The sequence below is a fragment of the Haliotis rubra genome, unplaced genomic scaffold, assembly GCF_003918875.1.
Source record: "Haliotis rubra isolate DU_JTF1 unplaced genomic scaffold, ASM391887v1 Scf245, whole genome shotgun sequence".
NCBI classification, from domain to species: Eukaryota; Metazoa; Mollusca; class Gastropoda; order Lepetellida; family Haliotidae; genus Haliotis; species Haliotis rubra.
The window spans coordinates 847,208-868,438 of record NW_025766503.1 but is presented as its reverse complement, the minus strand read 5'-3'; the positions used below and the strand labels follow the sequence as shown (position 1 = coordinate 868,438).

The 21,231-nt window shown below is 40.6% G+C and overlaps 2 protein-coding genes across 2 annotated transcripts in view; one reads left to right on the top strand and one right to left on the bottom strand.

Annotated features, from left to right (window-relative positions):
- Window positions 1-17,254, bottom strand: part of LOC124279037 (probable G-protein coupled receptor 139) — a 42,609-nt gene extending 25,355 nt beyond the window's left edge. The window contains exon 1 of the mRNA XM_046714833.1: window positions 17,042-17,254. The gene's annotated coding sequence lies outside the window, so the exon portion shown is untranslated. The remainder of the gene's footprint in view (window positions 1-17,041) is intronic.
- LOC124279024 (ATP-dependent RNA helicase DDX1-like) overlaps window positions 1-21,231 on the top strand; it is a 396,346-nt gene that overhangs the window by 231,994 nt on the left and 143,121 nt on the right.

The following is a 21,231-nucleotide window of genomic DNA, read 5'->3' as shown; positions in this document are numbered from 1 at the left end:
TGCACGGGCACACAAGATGACATGCACACAAGATGACATGCACACAAGATGACATGCACACAAGATGACATGCACGGGCACACAAGATGACATGCACACAGGATGATAACTTACATTGGCACACAGGGTGACATGCTTGGGCACCATAGGCGATCCAGATGGGGTGCAGGGGTGTGCACCCCCTTTGTCCTGAAAGATGACATGCACACAGGATGACATGCACACACCCTTTGACATGCACACACAGATGACATGCACACAGATGACATGCACACACAGATGACATGCACACAAGATGACATGCACACAGGATGACATGCACACACATGACATGACATGGGCACACAGGAGATGACATGGGCACACAGGATGACATGCACGGGCACACAAGATGACATGCACACAGGATGACATGCACACACAGATGACATGCACACAGGATGACATGCACGGGCACACAAGATGACATGCACACAAGATGACATGCACGGGCACACAAGATGACATGCACACAAGATGACATGCACACAGGATGACATGCACGGGCACACAAGATGAAATGCACACAGGATGACATGCACGGGCACACAGGATGACATACATGGACACACAGGATGACATACATGGGCACACAGGATGATATACATGGACACACAGGATGACATACATGGGCACACAGGATGACATACATGGGCACACAGGATGACATACATGGGCACACAGGATGATATACATGGGCACACAGGATGATATACATGGGCACACAGGATGACATACATGGGCACACAGGATGACATACATGGGCACACAGGATGACATACATGGGCACACAGGATGATATACATGGGCACACAGGATGACATACATGGGCACACAGGATGGTATACATGGGCACACAGGATGGTATACATGGGCACACAGGATGACATACATGGGCACACAGGATGGTATACATGGGCACACAGGATGGTATACATGGGCACACAGGATGACATACATGGGCACACAGGATGACATACATGGGCACACAGGATGGTATACATGGGCACACAGGATGACATACATGGGCACACAGGATGGTATACATGGGCACACAGGATGACATACATGGGCACACAGGATGACATACATGGGCACACAGGATGGTATACATGGGCACACAGGATGGTGGTATACATGGGCACACAGGATGGTATACATGGGCACACAGGATGATATACATGGGCACACAGGATGGTATACATGGGCACACAGGATGACATACATGGGCACACAGGATGACATACATGGGCACACAGGATGGTATACATGGGCACACAGGATGATATACATGGGCACACAGGATGGTATACATGGGCACACAGGATGATACACATGGGCACACAGGATGACATACATGGGCACACAGGATGGTATACATGGGCACACAGGATGACATACATGGGCACACAGGATGACATACATGGGCACACAGGATGACATACATGGGCACACAGGATGACATACATGGGCACACAGGATCAAATACATGGGCACACATGATGATATACATGGGCACACATGATGATATACATGTGCACACAAAATGGTATACATGAGCACACAGGATGACATGCACGGGCACTCAGGATGACATGCACGGGCACTCAGGGTGACATGCTGATAAAAACTTACTGAAACAAAACATCCCACAAAGCATTTCACAAATCTACCAGAGATTACTGAGGCAATAGATACTGTTATGACTTAAGCTGTTTGGGTGCTATCTGAACTGAACATTGTCTCAGAGCTCATCATCAGTAACAACAAGTTGGTTGAATGTGTCTTATTACAACAAGGGTTCACAACATTATCAGGCATAGTCAATTTCATTATTGACTGATTGGTGACCTGTTTGGTCACCGAGTATTGCATTACAGAACAGATGTCATAAATTGTTAAACAGGCCACCTGCTGTATTGGTGAGTGTGGGTCACCACTCTTTTATATACCATGTCATATATGTCACCACTCTGTTATACAATGTCATGTGTGTCACCACTCTCTTATACACCATGTCATGTGTGTCACCACTCTGTTATACAATATGTCATATGTGTCACCACTCTGTTATACAATATGTGGTGTATGTCACCACTCTCTAATACACCATGTCATGTGTGTCACCACTCTGTTATACAATATGTCATATGTGTCACCACTCTGTTATATACCATGTCATATATGTCACCACTCTGTTATACAATATGTCATGTGTGTCACCACTTTCTTATACACCATGTCATGTGTGTCACCACTCTGTTATACAATATGTCATATGTGTATGTCATATGTGTTATACAATATGTGTTATGTCACCATCTCTAATACACCATGTTATGTGTGTCACCACTCTCTTATACACCATGTCATGTGTGTCACCATGTCATGTGTGTCACCACTTATACAATATGTCATATGTGTCACCACTCTGTAAAACACCATGTCATGTGTGTCACCACTCTGTTATACAATATGACATATGTGTCACCACTCTCTTATACACCATGTCATGTGTGTCACCGCTCTGTTATACAATATGTCATGTGTGTCACCACACTCTTATACCCCATGTCATGTGTGTCACCACTCTGTTATACAATATGTCATATGTGTCACCACTCTGTTATACAATATGTCATGTGTGTCACCACTCTCTTATACAATATGTCATGTGTGTCACCACTCTCTTATACAATATGTCATGTGTGTCACCACTCTGTTATACAATATGTCATGTGTGTCCACTCTACTCCTCTGTTATACACCACTCTCTTGTCAATACTCTGTGTGTCACCACTCTCTTATGCACCATGTCATGTGTGTCACCACTCTATTATACACAGTTTCATGTGTGTCAACACCCTGTGTATGAATCATGTCATGTATGTCAACACCCTGTATATGAATCATGTCATGTGTGTCAACACCCTGTATATGAATCATGTCATGTGTGTCAACACCCTGTGTATGAATCATGTCACGTGTGTCAACACCCTGTGTAACCACCATGTCATGTCTTCGATATTAATGGAGAAGCTATTTGAGTACCAGTATCTATGCTGACAGATACTTTGGGCTGCCTTTGCTGATATTGTAAGCTGTCTAGCGATAGTGCTGTGTGCTGCTACACATCCTTTATTTGTCCTTGTAGTTGCATTTGAGTCATGTGAAATATGATCAGTGGTATTGAAATGTCACGTACAAAAACATGTTGTGTTTGTTCCTTTCCAATCAAACTCTCTTTAACTGTGTCTCGGCTACTGTCTATACATAGTCACATATGTGTATTCTGATTCTCTTTAAAATTTGAATGATGTGTTGAAGCAAACATTGTCAGAAATGGATGAATCATATCATCTTTCTGTCTGGATGTAAAATTACAGTTATACAAATATTGATTGACAATTCTTTTTGCTGTATTCAGACTGACAATCATAAGGAATGTTCCTGTTTGAGGAGTATAATGCGGTAAGGGAGGGAGTTTGGAAGTTAGGCTGGCAAGTTATATCATGTTGGGTTCCAAAGCTACTGCCATCAGTTAAAAAACACACCAAACTCAACATAACCTAATCCTGTTCTAAGCTGACCCAGAAAGGTTCTTGCAATAATTTGTATCTGTGTGTAAATCAACTACCGGTACATTGACGTTGTGTTGGATGATGTTTCCCATATTTCACTTGAACAACTCGACCATAAGCAGTGACTCTGTGTGTAAATCAACTACCGGTACATTGACGTTGTGTTGGATGATGTTTCCCATATTTCACTTGAACAACTCGACCATAAGCAGTGACTCTGTGTGTACATCAACTACCGATACATTGAGGTTGTGTTTGATGAAGTTTCAGTTCAACTATGCTCCTCCAGTCCAATTCAGTACTTGCAGTGCTACAGTTTCTTGATGAACTTGATGTCACACACACCTCATCTGTCATCCTCACAGTGACAAGACAATCCCTTGCCCTTTAATTGGGGAGTGGTTCCAAGTATTCAAGAGTATCAGATGTATCAGAAATATGTATGGCATAATCTGCACAAATAGTATACCGAGAATAAATAGTTAAACGCCAGCCTATTTCAAAACTAAGATGTGAAGCTGTGGAAATGTTAGGCTAAAATAATTGGGAAGACCAATCCATATTTAAAGAAGGTTCATCTGGTAACTGATTTAGGGATATCATAATCATTTGTATTTACAATTAAAGGAACTATTGTTAAAGATATGATGGCACTGCGTTTTAAAGCAAAATAACTATTCCTATTCTGCTTATACAACACTATTAAACTTAGGTTTCACTTGTCAAAAATGACAATCATGTGACCATATAACAGTCATTTCTGATTTTCACTTTTCAAAAGAAGGTAGCCTTTTGGAGGAAAACAAAATGCATGTTTTCCAAAAGCACATACATCCTGTTTAAAGTAAAAGATAATTTCTAAATAATGTACTAAACCAAACTATGATAGTTGTTTCAGTCTAAGTAAACTTAGGCTCAGGATTATTCGTTACACTGATATACTGAGTCTAACAAAACCTTGTGGAAGGTTGCATCAGGTAACCTTTGAGCGACCTATGACCGTCCAATCAAACGCGAGACGGCCGAACGGATTTAACCAGTCAGACAACAGCTACTATTTAGGGTTTGGCGGGACTTACAAAATGTATTTTCTCTTCCCCTGTCGCCAGCACTGGTCTCACAACAAATGAAAACCTGCATAAAACACAGATATATGACCTGCAGAATATACGCTTTTGGGTTTCTGTTCACATGGTTATCATTAGCTAATATTTCCGCAAGCTGACATCCTTGAATACTGACAAAACGCTATTTTCAGCGACTGTTTACTCACTGTTGTGGCGTGCTCCATGTGCATCACTCGGAAGCAATCGTACGGAAAATAGCATTCGGAATCGTTCGGGTACAAAACTTTTTCGAGGTAAAAGTTAAAAAGGTATGTGCGAATGTCAACTTTCGCGATTTGGTAAGCTGTGTTGTGATTGGTCAATTGAAAAGGTTACCTGACACGATCTTCCACAAGGTTTTATTAGACTCAGTATAGCAGTGTAGCGAATAATACTGAGCCTAAGTTTACTTAGCCTGATAGTTGTTTTATTCTGAAAGATTTCCTATGAGACAACCTAGATTGGCAAAATATACTCGGTGGTGCTTAATTTTTTATTCACAGTATAGATAACATATCATGGGAGGGGACTGAAAAGTACTTGCTAGTAATGTCAGACTTTGTCATAAGAAGGAATTTGTATGGATTCCAGGAATTGGATCATGTTCCATCTACAGGATTATGGTCTGTTGCAGCAAAGAGTTACAGTGGATGATTGATGTTGTTGTCTGCTGATGGTGCAAGCCTGAACCCTGTCACCAATGATCCCCTGAATACAGAGATGTAACATTACTGTTCTTGGAGAGCATCAGTGGAAGGGCTCAGACACTAAGGAGACAAGTGATGTCCTTCAGAGTTCTCATGCTGTTTAAACATGCTCACTTTTCCTGACGATTCTGGTTTTATCTTCATCTTATTCTGCAGCATATCATCATGAAAAATGTTTCTCCTCCAGTGAAATGAGATCATGTTTTTCTGGTCACTATGACAAGTTGGACTTATATGTGTCCCCCTTGTATGTCCTCTACCTGTGCATCCATCTGTTTGTATTTGAATGAAAATATTTCTTCCAAACTATTGAACAAATTTAACAGAACATGATCTACAAAATACTTTGGTTGTACTTATAAACGCCATGGATGATCTGCATATACATCAAACTATAAAATGTGCGAAGCTGTTAGAAAGTAACTATTTCCTTATGTGCTGCTGGTTGTTAAAAGTCAATATTTCATTTTAGAAATTAGCTGTGATACAGTATTTTTTAAACAGTCCTGTTATCATGATTTGCAATTAAACATTTTATTCATACATACATGTATACAAAACCTAAGTATTTGAAATACAAGCCATGTTGTTTTATGCATGGAATGGTTTGTGAAGTTTGATTTGATAGTTTCAGAAATGTTAGTGTATAACATTAACATTTTACCACTAAGTGAGGCATAGCTTGTGCATTCTATATACAACATATAATATGAAGGTACTCCATACTACACTCACATAATTGAAATTTTAGCACATACTCAAATATTAGCCAGGTAGACATTAAAACAAACATTTGTGCGACTCCAATAATCTGGTCTGCATGATAATTTACTCAGTTTAAATAAATGCACAGGAAAGAAATATTTGAAGCTGCCCTTATATAGACACACCTTACTGATGTGCTATTTCATGTAAATTCAATGATTGTTAACACACCTAAAAGAATCAATGAATATGGCAGCAGTTGATGAAGTTGTCATGACATACCTGTCATCCAATCATTCAAACAGCCCCCACTCTTGCATCCACTAACCTGAGTTGGTGCAGCTATGTATTTGGTGACATGAAAGGTATCTGTCTGTCCCAACCATCAGCCACAGTGTTGTCATGGTGTATACTGAGAGACAGCATGTTTTTACAGCATGACTGCACTTGTTGGTAGAGCTCTGTATGCTATTGATCCATTCAGTGTTGCTGGATTCATGAGGCAGGGCTCCAGCACTGAATCCCCAGGTGTATAGGTCCTGTAGTAGTCATTTCTTATGACCAACTTTCAGGACGTTTGTACTTCATCAACTACTTTGTTGTAGTTAAACGTATATTGGACAACTGGAACTGACTTGTGTAAGGTGTATCTGCATTAGGCATGAGTACACTCAGGAGCATGTTCGCACAAAGAAAGTACCCCTTGGTAGGAAGAGTAGCCTGCTCCCCCTTTGTACACAGGGAGTAGTCTGATCAACCTTGTCATACAGACAGTAGTCTGATCCTCCTTGTTACACAGAGAGTAGTCTGATCCACCTTGTTACACAGAGAGTAGCCTGCTCCCCCTTTGTACACAGGGAGTAGTCTGATCCACCTTGTCATACAGACAGTAGTCTGATCCTCCTTGTTACACAGAGAGTAGTCTGATCCACCTTGTTACACAGAGAGTAGCCTGCTCCCCCTTTGTACACAGGGAGTAGTCTGATCCACCTTGTCATACAGACAGTAGTCTGATCCTCCTTGTTACACAGAGAGTAGTCTGATCCACCTTGTTACACAGAAAGTAGTCTGATCCTCCTTGTTACACAGAGAGTAGTCTGATCCTCCTTGTTACACAGTGAGTAGTCTGATCCACCTTGTTACACAGGGAGTAGTCTAATCCTCCTTGTTACACAGAGAGTAGTCTAATCCTCCTTGTTACACACAGAGTAGTCTGATCCTCCTTGCCTTCCCACAGAGTAGTCTGATCCACCTTGTTACACAGGGAGTAGTCTAATCCTCCTTGTTACACAGAGAGTAGTCTGATCCACCTTGTTACACAGAGAGTAGTCTGATCCACCTTGTCATACAGACAGTAGTCTGATCCTCCTTGTTACACAGAGAGTAGTCTGATCCACCTTGTTACACAGGGAGTAGTCTAATCCTCCTTGTTACACAGAGAGTAGTCTAATCCACCTTGTTACACAGAGAGTAGTCTGATCCACCTTGTTACACACAGAGTAGTCTGATCCTCCTTGTTACACATTGAGTAGTCTGATCAAACCCTGTTACACAGAGAGTAGTCTGATCCTCCTTGTTACACAGAGAGTAGTCTGATCCTCCTTGTCATACAGACAGTAGTCTGATCCACCTTGTTACACAGAGAGTAGTCTGATCCACCTTGTTACACAGGGAGTGGTCTAATCCTCCTTGTTACACAGAGAGTAGTCTGATCCACCTTGTTACACATTACACAGAGAGAGAGTAGTCTGATCCTCCTTGTTACACAGAGAGTAGTCTGATCAAACCCTGTTACACAGGGAGTAGTCTGATCCTCCTTGTTACACAGAGAGTAGTCTGATCCTCCTTGTTACACAGAGAGTAGTCTGATCCTCCTTGTTACACAGAGAGTAGTCTGATCCACCTTGTTACACAGGGAGTAGTCTAATCCTCCTTGTTACACAGAGAGTAGTCTAATCCACCTTGTTACACAGGGAGTAGTCTGATCCACCTTGTTACACAGGGAGTAGTCTAATCCTTGTAACACAGAGTAGTCTGATCCACCTTGTTACACAGAGAGTAGTCTGATCCACCTTGTTACACAGGGAGTAGTCTAATCCACCTTGTTACACAGAGAGTAGTCTGATCCTCCTTGTTACACAGGGAGTAGTCTGATCCACCTCACAGTTACAACAGAGTAGTCTGATCCACCTTTGTTACACAGAGAGTAGTCTAATCCACCTTGTTACACAGGGAGTAGTCTGATCCACCTTGTTACACAGAGAGTAGTCTGATCCACCTTGTTACACAGGAAGTAGTCTAATCCTCGTTACACAGAGTAGTCTGATCCTCCTTGTTACACAGAGAGTAGTCTGATCCTCCTTGTTACACAGAGAGTAGTCTGATCCACCTTGTTACACAGGGAGTAGTCTAATCCACCTTGTTACACAGGGAGTAGTCTGATCCACCTTGTTACACAGAGAGTAGTCTGATCCACCTTGTTACACAGGGAGTAGTCTAATCCACCTTGTTACACAGGGAGTAGTCTAATCCTCCTTGTTACACAGAGTAGTCTGATCCACCTTGTTACACAGAGTAGTCTGATCCACCTTGTTACACAGAGAGTAGTCTGATCCACCTTGGTACATGGGGAGTAGTCTAATCCTCCTTGTTACACAGGGAGTAGTCTGATCCACCTTGTTACACGGAGAGTAGTCTGATCCACCTTGGTACATGGGGAGTAGTCTGATCCACCTTGTTACACAAAGAGATGGAAAGTCATCATAACGTGCAACACCCAGAATGCATCATTTGCTTTTTGTGGCAAGGCATTAGTTGTGCAACTCTTTCTGGTTAATGTATCTGACGATGTTGTGTCATCGGTGTGACTTACACATTAGGATGCAGCTAATGACACCATCTGTCCAGCGTTATCCAAGATTTGTCAGACAAACAGGATACAGTTGATCTTACCTGCCATTTACTCCCCAAATGTCAGGGTGCAGTTCAAACTTTCTCATCAAATGATTCTTAATTATTGCCAGTCAAAATAACATTCAATGGACTTTCAAGCAGTTGAGCTTTTCCCACTGGTCATCGTGATGATACTATGTATTTTTCTGTGTAGCTAACACAGGCCAGGAAATGTGTAGTACCAGGGGTTTCATTGTTTCAGGTGCATATTTTGCAAAATTGTTTTCTCAGACATACAGAAACCCTGACACTCTTTCTGGAAGCAGTATAAAGACTGACAGAAACAGTCTTGTCCCAAGCAAGAACCAGTTTGTGAAGTAGCTTTTAACATTGGTTACATTTGTCATCCACAGTTTTCAACAACAAACAGAGAAACCCCTAGTATACACTCCATCATTGCATAAAGACTTGAAAGTATGAAACACTTACGTTTCAATATATGTCCAGGAACATTTCACTCATTACTGAAACTATTCTAATGAAAAAGATGGTGGTACAGTGAATTTACTGTTTGGTGTAGTTAAAACATGGAAATCACTAGAAATCCTTTCATGTAGGGAGATTTTGTAACAGATAAAGCAGTTAAGGGGCATGTACTTTTTAGATTTGAATGCCTTGTATGTTCATATAAGTCAATAATTAAAAGATGTACTGATCTGACATGTTGGTACACCGCTGTCTAGCACAGTTAATTACCATCAATCTGATCCAACAGTAGAGATAAAGCATAGCTTCTCCATAATGCTATTATTGATGACCCATGTCACTTGACTGTACAGGGTTGAAAGTATAAAGCTAAAAAATGGCTTCTGCAATTTGGTTTGGTACATTGCATAATGATGTTTTACTAAATCAAATCATTATCTCTGCCAAAAAACGTATCAATTTATGTAATATAAAAAAATCAATTCCAAAATTCAGTAATTATAAAAAGGTATTAAAAGAGATATTTTCTGTAGAAAAATTTATTTCAAAGAGAAACAATGAAATCGAAAAATTCAATCATAAATGGAATTCGCTCATCCCAATATTCAGCAACTGATTATTATTACATCTGTACAGCAATGTATCTTCACCTTTTCTGTGCTTGTTGCTACCATATACCCTTGTTATTGACTTTGTAACCAAAAAACAATAATAAAGATGTACTGATCTGACATGTCCGTACACCGCTGTCTAGCACAGTTAATTACCATCAATCTGATCTAACAGTAGAGATAAAGCATAGCTTCTCCATAATGCTATTATTGATGACCCATGTCACTTGACTGTACAGGGTTGAAAGTATAAAGCTAAAAAAATGGCTTCTGGCCATGTTGACAGCCTCATTGTGCCCTGCCAATACTCCTCCAAAACCTCATTTTTCTCAGACTTTCATTTGAGCTGCTTTAAGCCAAGCAGATTCAGTGCTTCCTCCTCCCTTTGTGAAGACAAAAGTTCTTGTGTGGTTTGAACAGCTACGGACCATGGAACGTCAGCTGATGAATTGATTATTACTTGAGAAATACATGTGTGATGGTCAGCGACCATGAACTGTCCAGAAGTATCACTGAGGTGTGCCATCTGGATATCATATTAAATGTTTAAAAGTGAATGTCATTTAAAACTCTGGCACAAGGAAATAAGCGAGAGCAAGGACATTTGTCAGGATTGATCCACAGCTAAGTACTCTCAGAACAAATGTTGAATGGATAATGCCATGATTTTGATAACATCTACTTTGCTTGAGCAATATGTTGTTGTGTTATAGCGTTGACCCTACAGACGTCCAGGGCTCCTTTTGTAGTCTGACTTGGGAGCCAATTACAGGCAGGGAGTTGGTGAATATCACAGGTTGATGGTCTTGGACAGAGAGATAACACCATAACTGATGAACAGGCTTGGCCAGGAGCATCAAGTACACTCAGTGTGTGTCTGTGTGGAGGAGGATTCTACCTACTTCACCCACCTTACGCCTTGTTATTGCCAGTCTCCACAGCTCATTATATAACTTGTGTGTCTGAGAGTACCACTGTTACTGGCTGTCTCAGATCAATGGAGACAAAGTTGACTCAGAGTAGGGTTAGTTTTCATACTTAATGTTTCTTCAATTTCACAGATGATGCTTTGGAAGCAACTGATAATCAACTATATTTGGGCAGTATAGATGATTTGAGGCCTGTATTTGAGATACATGTTGCTGTTCACACTCATGCCAGCTTTCTTTACTATCTGCCTGTTCCAGTCTTTGATGATATTTTCTTGTATTGTTGGAAGCAACTGATAATCAACTATATTTGGGCAGTATAGATGATTTGAGGCCTGTATTTGAGATACATGTTGCTGTTCACACTCATGCCAGCTTTCTTTACTATCTGCCTGTTCCAGTCTTTGATGATATTTTCTTGTATTGTTGGAAGCAACTGATAATCAACTATATTTGGGCAGTATAGATGATTTGAGGCCTGTATTTGAGATACATGTTGCTGTTCACACTCATGCCAGCTCTCTTTACTGTCTGCCTGTTCCAGTCTTTGATGACATTTTCTTGTATTGTTGTTCATATGTTGTCTCATATGACTTACACCATCATATTCATGCAATTTGAACCTTGTCATCTACTTTATTTCATATGTTGTTGAATTCCACTGTTAAAACATGACTACATGGCTACATGGCTACATCATGATATGTCTACATGATGATATGACTACATGATGACATGACTACATGGCTACATGATGACATGGCTACATGATGACATGACTACATGATGACATGACTACATAGCTACATGTTGACTTGACTACATGGCTACATGATGACATGACTACATGGCTACATGATGACATGGCTACATGACGACATGGGTACATGATTACACGACTACATGATGACATTACTACATGATGGCATGGCTACATGATGACATGGGTGCATGACGACATGGCTACATGATGACATGGCTACATGACATGATGACATGGCTACATGACATGGTGACATGGCTACATGATGACATGACTACATGATGACATGGTAACATGATTACATGGTTACATGATGACATGACTACATGATGACATGGCTACATGATGACATGACTACATCATGACATGACTACATGATGGCATGGTTACATGACGGCATGGTTACATGATGATATGGCTAAATGACGGCATGATGACATGGCTACATGACAGCATGGCTACATGAGTACATGGCTACATGATTACATTGCTACATGATGGCATGGCTACATGACATGATGACATGGCTACATGATGACATGACTACATGATGACATGGCTACATCATGACAATGACTACATGACGCGCATGGTTACATGATGATATGGCTAAATGGCTGGGCTAGTACGCAGCATGGTTACATGATGATATGGCTAAATGATTCTCGCATGATGACATGGCTCACCTCATGGCTACATCATGACAGCATGGCTACATGATGACATGAGTACATGGCTACATGATTACATTGCTACATGACTACATGATGGCATGGCTACACGGCTTTATGACCTAAGTGTTGTTGATATTCTTTGGACCCAACAACAATAGACTGTGCCAACTGTAACATCACATGGTGACACCATGCTTCAATGTAAGGACCTTTTACTGGTACTTGGTGCCAACTGTAACATCACATGGTGACACCATGCTTCAATGTAAGGACCTTTTACTGGTACTTGGTGCCAACTGTAACATCACATGGTGACACCATGCTTCAATGTAAGGCACCTTTACTGGTACTTGGTAGGTGCCAACTGTAACATCACATGGTGACACCATGCTTCAATGTAAGGACCTTTTACTGGTACTTGGTGCCAACTGTAACATCACATGGTGACACCATGCTTCAATGTAAGGACCTTTTACTGGTACTTGGTGCCAACTGTAACATCACATGGTGACACCATGCTTCAATGTAAGGCCCTTTTACTGGTACACCATGCTTCAATGTAAGGACCTTTTACTGGTGCCAACTGTAACAACACATGGTGACACCATGCTTCAATGTAAGGCCTGTTTACTGGTAGGTGGTACCAACTGTAACATCACATGGTGACACCATGCTTCAATGTAAGGCCTGTTTACTGGTAGGTAGTACCAACTGTAACATCACATGGTGACACCATGCTTCAATGTCAGGTTTGCGATTCCAACTGTCATGTTACATGGTGATACCATGTGCCATCCTTCAGCACTTCTTTTATATGTCAAGAAGATTTTACTTGTGATTACTGTCCCTTAGATTGATCAAGTAGTAGTAAAGATAAGTTATTTGAAATATTTTCAACTTTGTCATATTCTTTGATCTTGCTGAGCTTGATTAAAGATTCAGGGGCCCAGTCATCTGAGGATCTAACAAGTGCAGTGAAAAGTTAACCGTTGAAGATTCACCCTGATTAACCTTCTGGGTTGCTGGGTTACACAGAAGTAGACACTGTCACAACGAACTACATCATATGGAACTTTCCTCTCTCATCAAGCTGTTATGCTGTGATGTAACAGGGATGCTGTAAAAATCATTATTCAATCAAACACACTCACTCGTTTCTCCAGAGATCCATTTTAAACATATTTTTTAAGCTTTCCTCTCTAAAACTTTTTTGTTCTCTGCAGACAACATATTTTGCTATGTTTGTGTGCTCTGTATACCTTGTGTTCATGTACAACATTATTTTGGCTCTGAGCAGTGGGTACGATGTGTGAAGCCCATTTCTGGTGTCCCCTGCCGTGATATTGCAGGAATATTGCTAAAAGCGGCATAAAACTAGACTCACTCACTCACTCTGAGCAGACACAAGGATAATTATATATAGTATTAGTCTTCGCAGCTCCCCCTAGACTCCACACGGATCTCATATTGTATAGTGTTCTCTGTGATTCTGTAGACACCACACAGGTTTCATATTGTACAGGCTTCCTCTCTGTGATTGTCTAGACACCACACAGGTCTCATATTGTATAGTGTTCCTCTCTGTGATTGTCTAGACACCACACAGGTCTCATATTGTACAGTGTTCCTCTCTGTGATTGTCTAGACACCACACAGGTCTCATATTGTACAGTGTTCCTCTCTGTGATTGTCTAGACACCACACAGGTCTCATATTGTACAGTGTTCCTCTCTGTGATTCAGTAGACGTGACACAGGTCTCATATTGTACTGTGTCCCTCTTGTATAGTGTTCCTCTCTGTGATTGTTGTAGACACCACACAGATCCGCATATTGTATTGTGTTCCTCTCTGTGATTGGTCAGACACCACAGATCCGAGGTCCTCTCTGTTTGTAGACACCACACAGGTCTGTTGTACAGTCTTCCCCTTTGTAATTGTTCAGACACCACACAGGTCTCATATTGTACAGGGTTCCTCTTTGTGATTGGTCAGACACCACACAGGTCTCATATTGTACAGGGTTCCTCTCTGTGATTGGTCAAACACCACACAGGTCTCATGTTGTACAGGGTTCCTCTCTGTGATTGGTCAGACACCACACAGGTCTCATATTGTACAGTGTTCCTCTCTGTGATTGGTCAAACACCACACAGGTCTCATGTTGTACAGGGTTCCCCTCTGTGATTGGTCATACACCACACAGGTCTCATGTTGTACAGGGTTCCTCTCTGTGATTGGTCATACACCACACATGTCTCATACTGTACAGGGTTCCTTTCAGTGATTGGTCATACACCACACAGGCCCCATGTTGTACAGGGTTCCTCTCTGTGATTGGTCAGACACCACACAGGCCCCATGTTGTACAGGGTTCCTCTCTGTGATTGGTCATACACCACACATGTCTCATACTGTACAGGGTTCCTTTCAGTGATTGGTCAGACACCACACAGGTCTCATGTTGTACAGGGCTCCTTTCTGTGATTGGTCAGACACCACACAGGTCTCATATTGTACAGGGTTCCTCTCTGTGATTGGTCAAACACCACACATGTCTCATGTTGTACAGGGTTCCCCTCTGTGATTGGTCATACACCACACAGGTCCCATGTTGTATAGTGTTTCTCTATGTGAGTGTTCACACACCACACAGGTCCCATGTTGTATAGTGTTCCTCTATGTGATTGTTCACACACCACACAGGTCCCATGTTGTATAGTGTTCCTCTCTGTGATTGTTCACACACCACACAGGTCCCATGTTGTATAGTGTTCCTCTCTGTGATTGTTCACACACCACACAGGTCCCATGTTGTATAGTGTTCCTCTCTGTCATTGTTCACACACCATGTTGTACACAGACCCGTGTTGTATAGTGTTCCTCTCTGTGATTGGTCGTTCACCACACAGGTCCCATGTTGTATAGTGTTCCTCTCTGTCATTGTTCACACACCACACAGGTCCCAAGTTGTAGTGTTCCTCTCTGTCATTGTTCACACACCACACAGATCCCATGTTGTATAGTGTTCCTCTCTGTCATTGTTCACACACCACACAGGTCCACATGTTGGTCCCATGTTGTATAGTGTTCCTCTCTGTCATTGTTCACACACCACACAGGTCCCATGTTGTATAGTGTTCCTCTCTGTCATTGTTCACACACCACACAGGTCCCATGTTGTATAGTGTTCCTCTCTGTCATTGTTCACACACCACACATGTCTCATGTTGTACAGGGTTCCCCTCTGTGATTGGTCATACACCACACAGGTCCCATATTGTATAGTGTTCCTCTCTGTGATTGTTCACACACCACACAGACCCCATGTTGTATAGTGTTCCTCTCTGTCATTGTTCACACACCACACAGACCCCATGTTGTATAGTGTTCCTCTCTGTGATTGTTCAGACACCACACAGGTCCCATATTGCATAGTGTTCCTCTGTGATTCTCTAGACATGACACGTCTCATGTTGTTCCTCTCTGACAGCGGAGATTACTCATGCTATTGTCATGCTGTGTCTATCTTGTTACAAGTGTCAGTCTTGATTCTCTTGGGATGCATGTCATCATGTACAAACACAGTAAGGCGTTCTGTTATGTCAGTGTGTAGGGCATACATGTCATTGTTAACCTGCAGCCTTGTCATTCCAGCAGAAGCTGGTGGGCAGTCACTGTAAGGGCCTCACAGGATTATACTTATCAATATGACTGAGGATCATTCTGTTGCATGGCAAAGAGCTAAGACAGAATGTCATGTAAATGTTTTTCAGTAATCTGAAATATGTATTCTTGGTTATTGTATGTCTTCATTTGATAGCATTTCACAAGGATATTGCTGACATAGCATTTTATTTACTCAATCATTCACTCACTCACTCAGTCACTTAAAGTTCACCTGTTGTAATATGAGGCATGTATAGGTTTGTATATAACACAAACTATTGTCAAAGAAGAGTCTGCGAAAACAACAAAAGCTTCTTCACACTGCAAGTAAGTGAAAACATGTCTTTTTGGACTATATTAGCTCTTCTTACTGACTATTTTAGTTATTGTGATGGTCTCTCATCAGTCAGCTGTCATGATGCTACCTTTCTTTTACTGAGTGAGGCCAATGATACTTTCATGTGATAAACTCCCAATGTGTCTTTTACGTTTACCTGATGCTGAACTTAATGACATAGAAATGTGTTGATCATAACTTACAAATAAGAAGATTTATGATATGTGAAGAATGTGTTGCATCTCCCAAAATTCTTACTTACAAATAATGTGAAAATCCCCATTTTTTTTGACTGTGGTTAAAGTCCTACTCATCAGAAAATGTCTTTTTTTGAGAATTATTGTATGTTTGCATTGTTGATGCCAGAGCTGTAACATTATATTTATATTTTGGTTCACATCTAGCAGGTGATTACATATTGCAGTTAGCTGTATATCTTCCTGCAGTCTCTCCAACATGAAAAACACTGCCTGTTTGATGGTGACAATTGATCAAAGGAGTCAGCTACAGTCAAATGTGTTTTCAGTATAAAGAACATTCTCACCTTGTATGCAGGTATAGAGTTTCTTATCCAGTGAGCCTGTGGAGAACAATCTTCCACAAGCCTGCAATATGACACAGGCCAGTAACAGGTTGGAAGTATGTACAAGCAGTTCTGTCACAGATTGGCTGTGTATCTGGCACAGTTAGCAATTCCAACTGAATGTCCCATCCCCCTCCTGATAGTTTGTCTCATTGCTGCTACTTAGCAAGGCTGAGGCGGTGGTTGCCACTCAACTGAGAGCCAGTTGTCACAGTGCAAGGGAGATACCTTGTTGCCATGTCATGCTATACAGTAATTGGCGTATGGTGCAGAGAGCTAAACGTGAACACGCAAGACCAGCTACACAGCTTATCTGGTAGTTCCTTTGGCTGCAGGAAGCGCTAGTGCTGGTAAGGTATCTCCATCTGTCAGGCACCAGATTCACCAGCCAGGCATCAACTGCTCCTTCCACACTTCATCATTAATCCCTATTGATATGCTTTGTCATGTTAGTAGTCGTGACCAAAGGGATTTCAACTGGAAAGTTTGTTGTGTTTATTCATCAACGGTCTTCAGAAATGAGTTACCTGACTCAAGCATCCTTGAAGGTGTCACCACTAGTCGTGTGGATGGTTGTGCTAGTGGTGACATTTACAGTCACCTCACGATTGCCATTGACTTCCCAAGTATCACACCAATATCTCCATATTAATTCCACTTATTTACTAATCATCTTAGCCGACTTGCCTCCAAGCACCATTACACTACTCTGGTGTGTTATCTCCGGAAACATTAGTGGTGGTAACTTGTTTGGAAATAACTACACCAGAAAATGTTAAACTAATAGCATGAATAGGAGTTGAGACGTCAGTTTGGTTATGTAATGGACTTGACATTAGGAGGTTGCGTGGTTATCTCAGTGGAATCAATGAGTTGTCTGTGGACTTGAGTCGTTAGGGCGGCAACTGAGTTGACCTTCTAGGTCCAGGTGCACATAACCTGCATTGTTTAAGCCTTATTGGGTACAGACACAAAATATACTCATGTAGTTCAAAATGGAAATTATAAAAGTTATTATTGTAGATTTTAATAACAGGGAAGAACGAATTTGAGTTTATGACATACAGAAATTGGTTGGGTCAAACAACAGGAATGAAATGTGTTTTGATGTTTGTAACTAGGGGGAATGTACAACAGACCAAGGAGGCAATGGGTTTGGAGGCTTATTGCAACAGGGAATCAATTTCACTGTTTGAATAAAGTGATAAATTGTTTTTGTGCACAGGCAGTGTAATTCAGAATTAGCATATTTTGTTTTTGTTTTGGTGATACACACCATAAGGGATCAATAGGGATCGACCCTGACAAGCCACCCATCATTTTGTACTGTGACATCTGAGTGTCTAGGGATAGTGACATGCCCCTCCTGTAAGGCTGTCCCAACTGATCGACTGGGATCATATCGACATGCCACCTTAAGTACACACAGTACAGTGTCAACAGTTTACAGATCTACATGCTAGAGAAGGACTCCTTAAAACAACACAAAATATCTGAACTGATTGTAAATTCCACATGTGCTGATCTTGTATACTATTAATTCATGCTTACTTTGCATTTGTTTTGAATATACCATCTGATGTATGAACTGTTGTGTGTGATTTGAAATGTTGTGATATTTGAGTGTTGTGAGTGTATGTGAATGATAGGGTATGATGTACGTGCTTGGGTGAGTAGGGGCAAGAGAGTGAGTGTGTTTAGTGATTGTGAGAATTAAGTGGTGAGTGATAGCAGGTGTGAATCATTGTATGCAATTGCAAGGTAGGTTTAGTTAAAAAATTATATTTTCTTTTAATTTGGGGTTTGTGTTTACTCTAGTATGTGACCTTTATGTAGATTGGGTAAAGAGGCAGACTTGAAAAGTCACAATAAAATCTAATTACAAGTCGTAATGAGTTGATTGTAATGACAAAGGGGAGTAAGTTGTAGCTACAAGAAATAATGAGATGGCTTTAATGAAGTATTTGGTTGTAATGCCAAAATGGAAAGACTTGGTTGTATTGACAAGATGGAAAGACTTGGTTGTATTGACAAGATGGAAAGACTTGGTTGTATTGACAAGATGGAAAGACTTGGTTGTATTGACAAGATGGAAAGACTTGGTTGTATTGACAAGATGGAAAGACTTGGTTGTATTGACAAGATAAAAATACTTGGTTGTAATGACAAAATTGAATGAGTTGGTTGTATTGACAAGATTGAAAGATTTGGTTGTATTGACAAGATTTAAAGACTTGATTGTATTGACAAGATGGAAAGACTCGGTTGTATTGACAAGATCGGTTGTATTGACATTATAAATAAGTGATTTATTTGAGTGAACACTGGTAAAAGCATTCAGAAGCCTAGGGTTGGATCATTTGGGTGTCGATTGTGTATATTGCGTGTTATTGACAATGAAGTTTCACAAAGTTTTTCCGAATGCATGTCATAGTCTGTATGAAAGTGAAACGAAATGGCAGAGCTGACCACGCACTCACCCCCAACTCGCAGTTTTGGTGCTCAGGCCTGGCTTTCAGCCAGTCATGACTCCGTTATCCTTAGATTCAGGGTTGGCATCTCTGGTGTAATCTACACCTGACTATGAATGTCACCATTCCTTTGATGCTCAGTTAATAAATGTATAACAGGAATTATTAGTGGTAACACCACTCAGATTACCTGACAAAGGTTCCCATTTAATATTTCTCATGTGTGGGGTAATAACTCAACCATATGTTCAGGGCTGATGTATCACATGTTATGTAATATACACATGGAAGAGATGCAAGAGAGGAAATGTCAGTTGAATTCCAGAAACCATGGATGAAATGATTACTGGTAGCTGATAATGTTGATTAATTAATCACTGTTATCAAGCACAGTGGATTTGTCAAAGTTATGTTTAGAGTTAGGATATCCTGAAATGTTATATACATGTTGCAGCGTTGTTACATGGAACATGTTTGTCAGCTGCAGACCATTCATTTAAGTGAATATAGGTGGATGCATCCCTTGAAGATAATGACTGCCTGACATTGGTGATACTATTTTTTTCGGCTGTAGTTTATAATAATTGTGTTTCATTTCAAACTGATGTAACATTGAACAGAATCATTCCACTTCATTAAAGTTATCATCAGGAATGTGTTGGATGCGAGGCACACAAGACTAAGTTGTTCTTTTCTCAAGCCTGTTTGTTGTATTCATGTATGTATGAAATATTCACATCGGCAATATACTAAATGCTCAAATATTAGTAATTTTCCAATTTCTAAAAAACACAGATAAACTAAAATAGTGGATTAAAATAATAATAATATTTTAGTTATGCTTGAATTATATGACGAAGATATGAAAACGTACATTGACTGTCGTTTTCTTTCAGTCGTAAAAACGTTTTGTCAATGGGCAATGAAAATAAACTTCAAAATGTTTGGAATAGTTGCCCTTATACTGTCCATTGCACTTGTGGGTGGAGCAGCAGAGGCTGCCAACCAGTCAAGGTAGCCAGGTAGCCAGGGGGTAAACAATGACAAAAACAACAACCAATCGCAGGGAATTGGTCTAGATCAGTGTCCCTTTAATAATAGTTCTTATCAAACACTCAACTCTTCATCACAAACAAATATTCAATCATTATCATATTACAATTAATACTGTGTGTAATTCTGACATCCTTTTGATTCTCTTAGTAATTAACTTACTGAAAATGTCATTGTTGCTGCGTTTGTCAGCCCATGACATGAACACTCTTGACAAGATGAAAAAACAAATACAAAGTAAACAATTATCAAAATAATTAAACAGCTTTTTCCCCTTGACAATTAGTTTTAAAATGAGTAAAAAATAAATGCATTTCAGTTTGGATTTTTTATTGTCCAATGAAGTCAAAGCTGTAATAGAATGTGTGTGACAAGGACAGATTGGGAAGGAGACCTCTGGCTAAAATGGTATGTACCCTGATGAGTTCACAACTACAGGACAATCATCCTTCCAGGGCAGCAGCTTGGGACTGACTACTACATGTGTGTGTGCCACGTATCTTTCATGTTCTGATGATGTGGCACACGCTGGTCGTAGAACATGATTATTCTTACCTTTGCTGCTGATGAGGTGATGAACATTGCTGATGAACAACCACAAGATGAAACACTGACTTCAAAGAATAG